Consider the following 8,743-nt stretch of genomic DNA (forward strand, 5'->3'; position numbering starts at 1 on the left):
TATTATTTAGAATTTAATTACAATATTTATTAAAAATTAAATGAAAAATATTTTTGCCCAAAAAAAAAAACAAGGGTTTGCACGATGAAGAAGTAACCTACGTCGCGCAAAACTACTTTGCGCAATGTAGGTTACTTCTTCGTTGCGCAAACCCTGCTTTCACTGCCTTGGCGCGACGGTTGGCGTGCGATGAAGGTTTCGTTGGGCTAATTTTCAGGCAACATTTTTTGACTTAGCGCGACAAAGGTACTTGTGTCACGCAAATTGTTTTTTGTACTAGTGAATAGGCATTAGTATATGGGAGACACACTTTCACTGTCGACATGATGAGTACCCAACATAGTGAAAGTATGAATAACGTGTTAAAGAAGTACTTAAAACCAAGTCACAGTCTTTTGCATTTCTTTGAGCATTGTGAGAGGCTTTTAGAAGATCAACGATATTAGGAATTAATTGCCGATTTCAAGATGATGCAAACTACACCCATGTTATTAACTAATGTTGAGATGTTGCGACATGCAACAAAGATTTATGCCTCGGAAGTTTATAGACTATTCCAAAAGGAGTACATGTGTATCCTGAATTGCAATATATACAAAGTTGGCAAGTTTGGGATGACATATGAGTACAAGGTAACTTATAATGGCAAACCTTAAGAGCATTTTGTCAAATTTGAAACTTTAATAGAAGGAATCACATGTAGTTGCATGAAGTTCAGTTTTGTAAGGATTTTATGTTGTCATGCATTAAAAGTGTTAGACAAGAAGAATGCTAAAAGAATCCCTCATGATTACATTTTAAAGCGATGGACAAGAGATGCAAAGGGTAGAAGCATAACTAATTTAATTACTATTATATATCATACAAATGATTTTTGTTTATATATGTAAAATTTTCCTATTATGACATGTTTATATATTTCACTATTATAGGGATCATGTATTGAGAATGGAACTCAAGTACCATTTTTTGGTCCATTTACAAACTCTCAGATAACGAGATTTTTAGGAAGGATTTTATATAATATAATTAGTTTGGTAATTTATAGGAAGTTGTGATGCACCATCATGACCTTTCACAAAGTAACGGTGCAAACAAGGGGCTTGGAAAATGAGAAGATAAAGACGATGGAGTCAATTTCTGTTGAATTGGAGAAGATGTTGTAATCATTTTGTTGAACTTGTACTGTATTAAACAAGTGTGACTGAAGGGATATCACAAGTCAAGTGCTACTTTGGTGATAATTTTGGAGATTGCTATTGCTACTTTGGTTTTTGTTCATCAAACGACAAAATTTTTTCATGTACTACTAAGGAGCCAAACTGGTTTCATATGTTGATTTTCTCATGTATTCCTCTGTAGGTGTCTCAATGTAACTTTGCATCAATACACATATACTCTAACCAGATACACAAATGACAATGCCCTAATTAAGTAAAACTAAATAAAGGAGAAAGACACTTTTCAGATGTACATGAAAACAAAAACTTTCCTTGAGAATACATAAGGTAGTAAACTCTGTTTGACTTATAGAGAGGATTTGAAAGAGGCTATCAAAATATAAAAATACAAAACAAAAATCTCTTACTCGTTACAAATTTATAGATTCCAGCCCAAAATTATAAATGAAACTAAGACGAATCTCACATACTGTTTTACCTTTTCATACCAATTTGAGAAACAATCTATGTCCGTATTAAACCATAGTCATCAGCATATACAAAGACATTATTTATATCAGATAAAGACATCAACTCCTTCAACTCTAGGCATCTGAGATGTGTCAGTGATAGCCAGGATGAGCTTGTGCTTCTCTCAATTCCTTGTCCTCGTAATGAACACCCTGCACACAAATGACCCACAGATTATGAGATTTGAGATATTTTGGAAAACATATGAACACAGTAGCTTTTGTTATATGGGTGTCACTTAATGGAACAAGTTGATTACTAAAATCTTGACAATTCCCAAAAAAAATGGAACACAATGCATCTTAAAAAAGTGACCAAATTGTAAAACCAATCAAATGGCATGGAAATGGAAAAAGGAATTAAATACTCACAAATGAAAAATGGTTGACATCGCGGTGTTGGAAACTTTGCTTTGTATGGCTTTGCCCATGTGGCTGTCCTTTATGCAGCTCTTCAACCTACTTGTATTCAAACACAAAAAAGAAAACATACTCAAACTATAAAAAAAAAAAACCCAAAATTTGTGCAGCTACAATCCCTATGTAACGACCCATTTCGAAAATTTCCTTTTAATTAGTTAAAATTACAAAAATACTCCTAATGACGAAATGGTTGACCTTTGTTGACTTTCCTCTGTTGATGTAATAGAAATTTTCGTTATTTTATTTCCGTAGTTCTCGTCGATACGAACGTGTAGGCATGATCAAAATCGGATTCGAAGCTAAAACGAAAATTCTACGATTTTTGAACGATAGGAGCAATTTAGTAATTTTGCTAGTGGAGATATTTTCCCATTTTAGGCCTTTACATGGCTGACACGTGGCGCCCATGTCTGGTGCCTTTTTCTTTCCCCTCCCATGATCTCTCTCATTTTAGAACCCTCTTTTTCTCTCGGCTCTACTCCCTTCTTTCTTCTCCGGCGAACACGGACACACATACTCACCTACATAGCTACAACAACAATCACATCATCATCACCACTTGTCGGCAGTGACGACGATCTTCACCCTCTACTAAGCACCCATATCTCTCTCCTTCCCGACACTGTAGCAATCTTGGTAGTCTCCCAACGAGTTATAGTCGTCTTTGACGAAGGTAAGTTGAACCACACTTCGATCTTCTTCCCTAGTAGTCTAGAATTCCTAGTTGTTGAATGAAAAATGATTTTGGTGAAGGTTTAAACACGAAAACACCTTAAGGAAGCATTTTCTAGTTTCCAACGAAGAATCGTGGGTTGCAGGCCATTTTCCGGCTAATCTCGACCTCGACATAACCCCATCTTGGTACAACTCGAATCCTTACTTTCTTAGCTTCATTTTGGCTTTTGAATCATTGCAAATGGTGTTGATTTGAGCTCGATCGGAGCTCGGGAAGAGTTGCCAAGATTTCGGCTGAACCCACAGCCTGAAGTTGGGTCAACCTAATCCGTGACCCACGACCCACGACCCAACTCTAAACCCAGCCTAAAACCTTGGGCCTGCGTAGCCCAAGCCCAAACCAGAGCTAGGCCTAATCCAAACCCAATGAACCAGGCCCAACCCTTTTAGCCCAGGGCCCAACCTACTAAACCTAACCCATATCCAACCCATTAGCTTAAACTGAATCCAATAGCCGAGACCCGAGCCCAATTCCGAATCAGACCGGACCTAAACCCAGCTCCTTGGGCTATATGGGTGCGCGTCATGGCCGGCGCGTGGAGCACACGCTTTTCCGCCGGAGGTATTGTGCTTCGCAGCCATCCACTGCGGCGCCAGTGACTCAACTCGGTGCGCGTGCAGTGAGATGAATTTATTTTTGTGTCAAGTGTATCGAATTTGCACCAATTATGCTTTATGAACCTTATGAATGTACTCTTTTCGTGTTTATAATTTTTTTTTTAAAGAAAACCTCGGGAAATTTTATTGATAACGAAAAAAGCTGTTACACTTAGTCACGGGGACATAAACCAAACACCTCATAATATAAGAAAAAAAAAAGAGAAAAAAGAACATAAAAAAGAAGGGAGACATAAACCTTACTCCTCTAGAAACGAAAACAAAAAGAGATGCAAGGAAAAGAGGGGGGACATGAGACTTAACTGCTCTAAAGCCAAACCTAAAAGGTCTAAACCCGTAAAACAAGCTGAGTAGCACCACAAGGTTAGGCAAAAAACTAGAAAGTGAGACAAACCTGTATGCTGAGTTACATATTAATTTGAGAAACGTAGAAAGTCATCTTCCGAATGCGGTCTAAACAAATAAACCGTTGCGTACGCATAGAATTATAAGAGAAACGGGGTCATATGCCTACTTCCAACAATTATGATATTGTCCCAAACTTGTTAATTACCACCTGTACAGTACAACATGTGTGAGGTTTTATCACAAAAGGCTTTGGTATTAGTTGGAATGTGGTTCGGATATTTAAACTCTTCTTTTGTCAGAGATATGATCGATGTTGGATATTTCGACACACCCCTTCACGTGTGATCCACGCATTGACTCGGTATAAGTTGGAATGGGGTTGAGATATTTAAACTATACGGTCGATGTGAGATATTTCAACACGCCCCCTCATGTTGGACCCAATTAATAGGTCACGAGTAGGAGATCCACACATCAACAACCATGCACGTGGAGCCAAGAGGACTCACCCTACAAACAGCAGTGCGGGCCCCCTTCTTGGCTCTGATACCACGTAGAATTATCAGAGAGACATGCCATAAGCCCTTCCAACAACACCGATATTGGCTCAATTTGTTAATTACCACATGCACAGACGTGTGGTTTTATCACAAAAGACCTTAGTATTAGTGGGAATGAGGTTAAGATATTTAAACTCTTATTTTGTCAGAATTACGATTAATGTGAGATATTTCAAAAGTACAAAGAGGCCAAGAAGAAACAAAATCAGTCTTACTTATAATTTTTAATTCTCTTGCCAGATATTGCTCGGTTTCATGGGAAGTTTACTTTCAATTTAAAATGAAAAATGTAGGGAGACTACTCATTTAGACCATCTAATGTGTTAAACGACATGTGCCTAACAACTAATAGATTCCTATTGTTTTTTTATTTTTTTAACGAAAATTTATTATGACTTAGCCTCACAATGAGTTAGCAATAATATGATTCAAACTCACTTTTGGCGAAAATCGAATCTAAGACCTCTCACTTATAAATGAAGAAAAATACCATTAGACCGTAGTACTAAGTGACTAACGAAGATTTTATTAAATGTTCATATAATTAATTCTAGGGTGGCCTACTGATTGGTATATGGCCATAAATCTTACTTTCATTACTACCCTTGACTTTTTAGGCATCATGTATATAGGAAAGAGATCCTCTCCGGATCCCCTCCACCAAGGCCATTAAAAGGTCGTACCCAGTGCACAAGTTTCCCGCTTTACTTAGGGTCTGGGAGAGGTGAATGTCGGCTAGCCTTACCCCCATTTATGGAGAGGCTGCTCCCAAGTCTCGAACCCGAGACCTACTGCTCATGGGCAAAGACACTTGCCATCACACCAAAGTCATTGAATCAAGTAATTTGGACCTTTGAAATTTCATTCAACGATCTACCTATGAGTCGTGTTCGTTCATCGTATATCGTGTGGTCAGTTTTTGTCGAGTACTGTTTGTGTTTAATTTTAAATAAAAATATTTAAAATAATTTCTGGCCGCACGATGTACGATGAACGGAATTGATTTGCGGATTTCTGAGATCATCAAAAAGAGGATCCAGATTATATATATATTATATGTTCTAAATTACTTAATTTCCGGAGACGTTTGCACGTTATAAGGTTTTGTCAAACCAAACAAAAGCCTCCTTATCCGCTACGCATCCAGAAGCACTTATCCAGACTGCATCTGCATGTTGTCCAATTCACAAGTTTATTCATCAAAATGCACGCTGCCGAAGATGAATTGCATATTTGAATCTACCCTCCTATTTTGTTTTCGTCCAAACGTCTGCATAATTGCCATTGTGGGTCTATGTTTGATTGCTGTTGACCAGGAGGATCCTCGCCGGATCTTCTTTGTGATGCTCTTGAGGATCCTCCAATCAGATCCGTTCATCGTACGATCAGAAATTATTTTAAATTTTTTTTATTTAAAATTGAATATAAACAGTATTTGACAAAAATTGGTCGCACAATATGCAATAAACATATATGATTAAAGAATCCCCGAAATACTCACAAAAAGAATTGGATGAGGATCCTCTCTCTGCTGTTGACATGCAAGGCAATCATTTGTCCTACGTGTTTCTCTCTGCTGTTGACATGCAAGGCAATCATTTGTCCTACGTGTTTCAATGAGTGTAGTTGTTGGCAAAGCAAATCAAATAATGAACCGGGCCATCCATTTTATTACTATTAAACTGTAAAATGATACAAAATCAACACTTGACATGAATGCAGAAAAATACTAACATGGCACGCATTTACACGGACAATGCAGTGTCTCGTGTTAAGCAAATTATGATAATGTATAAATTTATCTCAAGGATCTTCCGTCGGTGAACGCACAACGCTTTCTTGCAACCAGGTTTTACGTCCCTCTTTTAGGCTTATTATATTAAACACTTCACAAATTGTTGAATAAACCTTATATATTTAATACACCTTATATTTACTTTTTCAATTAAAAATTATCTTAATACACCCCACATACTTTCCCATAATACCCTCACACCCCACATTCTTAATAGGGGTGTGCTATCCACACATCCCATTTTACTTCTCACACACCCCTTGATAATTTATGTCCGTTGATCTTCTTCAATTCATCCGATCCGACAGCCGAAAATTAAAAAGGTGTGTGAGAAGTAAAATGGGGTGTGTGGATATCACACTCCTCTTAATATACCTTACATTTTCTACATGCATCCCATATTTTCTATACACCTAATTTCTCAAATCTTATAAAGCTTTTAATTTGGACAAAAAATGCCGATTGAAATTTTGACAAAAGATGCCGCCTAAGATTTAAAGCATATGTGGGTTGTTTTTAATTACACCATTAAAACCCATGTCCAATATTTGGTGGTTATTTTAGATGTTTAATTATTCATGTAATCCCTGTGATCCCTAAAAGATGAATACGAACATAGAAGCTAGAATAACGCATCAAAAGCAAGATTAAATAATTATCGATGTCGTCAAAATCATTATAACAATAAAAAAAATTTGAAGTCTTATCTCATGTGAAGCTTCCAATATCGATTTCGTGTTTCATTCGTTAAAAATAATTTTTCTCAATCAACATGTTTATAGTTTCATTGGTTAGGGTTTTGTTTAACAATGGACGGTCAGAGGAGTTTTAATAGTTGAAAAAGATAAATAATACGTTAAAAGTGATTTGGGGTGTATATAGAATATTTTTTTTTAACCTAATAAGGTCAAAATTGTCATTGCATAGTAGGGTAAATAAATTATTTAATATTAAATTTTAATGTAGGGTGCATTCAACATTTTGTAGGGTGCTAATATAAAAAGCCCTCTTTTATTGGTTTTTGAGTTCTTGATTTTAAGAGTAAGTTTAAGGGTTTTTTTTTTTTTTTTTTTAATCAAAGTAAATTTCATTAAAAGAGAATACTAGTACAAGGTAAGGACAACACAAAAAGAGAGTCAAGAATAGTCAAACAAAAGGCCACCTCCATAAAGGAAAATTACAATGAAATGAACCCAGAGTAAGTTTAAGGTTATTTACTGATTCATCGTATACCAATGGTCAATTTTAGTTTTGAACATAATCAATGAAATGTTTATAATAACTAGTATATGTCCACACACAAATTGTGTGTGGAACTTTTTATTTTTGTTTTTAAAATTGAAATAGAGAGGAAGAGAGTGAAAGAGAATGTGGGAGTAGGGAGATAGGGAGACAGGGAGACAGGTTTATTTATTTTTCATTTTTTTAGATTAGAGATGTTAAAATCACCTATAGTTAAGGTTTAAAAAAAACAACAAAATTTTATTTTGTAAAATTACGTTACTGACTTAACTTTTTTTTTTTTCTAAAAGATGATGGTTCTATTAATATGTAGTTTAGATTATATATAGGTTAATATGAAGTATGTCACATTAATTTAGGCAAGTTAGAAAACTACTTTACCATTCTCTCAATTGTTTCCCTTCTCTCCTCCCTTCTCTCTTGTCCTTATCTACTCTATCTCTCATGTTTCTCTTGTCTCTCTCTCACATCCCCTTCTTTCTTCTTTCTTCTAGGAGAAAGCTTGTCAAGACTAAGGTAGCAGAAATTGAACATGTATCGATGAGGTTTAGACAAGACCATAAAGGGAACTCAAGGATGAAATTGATCGCTGGATCAAATATGCAAAATTTGTGCTTCAGATTTTAATTAGACCTTTTTTTTCTATTTAATTAGGTAATTTAATTTGCTTTTGGAATGGTAGAAGGCAATGCTAGCATCTCTTGAAAACTTAAAGACAACCCATAAAAAAATAGACACTTCATTGCAGAGGCTGAATTCAAACGTAAAAGCAATACTAGAAAATACACTGCTTTCCAAAATATGAATCTAAATGTAAAACCAGAACCAGAAATGAATACTGCAATGCAGAGTGTAAATTGAAATATATAAGATAAACTAGAAATGGACACTACGATGCAACATCTAAATCCAAATGTAAGAACCAGAACTAGGAAAAAGACACAACAATGCAATGTCTGAATCCAGAGCCACGCGAGGTGTGAAGCATAAAAGACGTGTGAGTGATGCATGAGATTGACATGATTCAAAATAAAAGAATTTGCATGCTACCAGCTGTAGTGATACGAGTAAATTTTGTTTCATTGAGGTGTTTCATTGAGCCAAATTTAACAGTTTGATCTTTCCATAAGTTGCAGACATTACTCTTGACCCCATAACTTATGGGAACAATTTTGACTCTTTTGAAACTCATTGGAGGAGGAACACCAATTGAGACTTATTGTTACTATTACTTTCTGGGCAATTAAAGGGACTTAGAGCCGTGAAAATAAAATGAAAAGGATGAAACAAAACGACACACCCTGACTCGGAATGTCCACTAGGACTCCGAAT

Source organism: Malus domestica, chromosome 10 (genome assembly GCF_042453785.1).
Source record: "Malus domestica chromosome 10, GDT2T_hap1".
Classification (NCBI taxonomy): domain Eukaryota; kingdom Viridiplantae; phylum Streptophyta; class Magnoliopsida; order Rosales; family Rosaceae; genus Malus; species Malus domestica.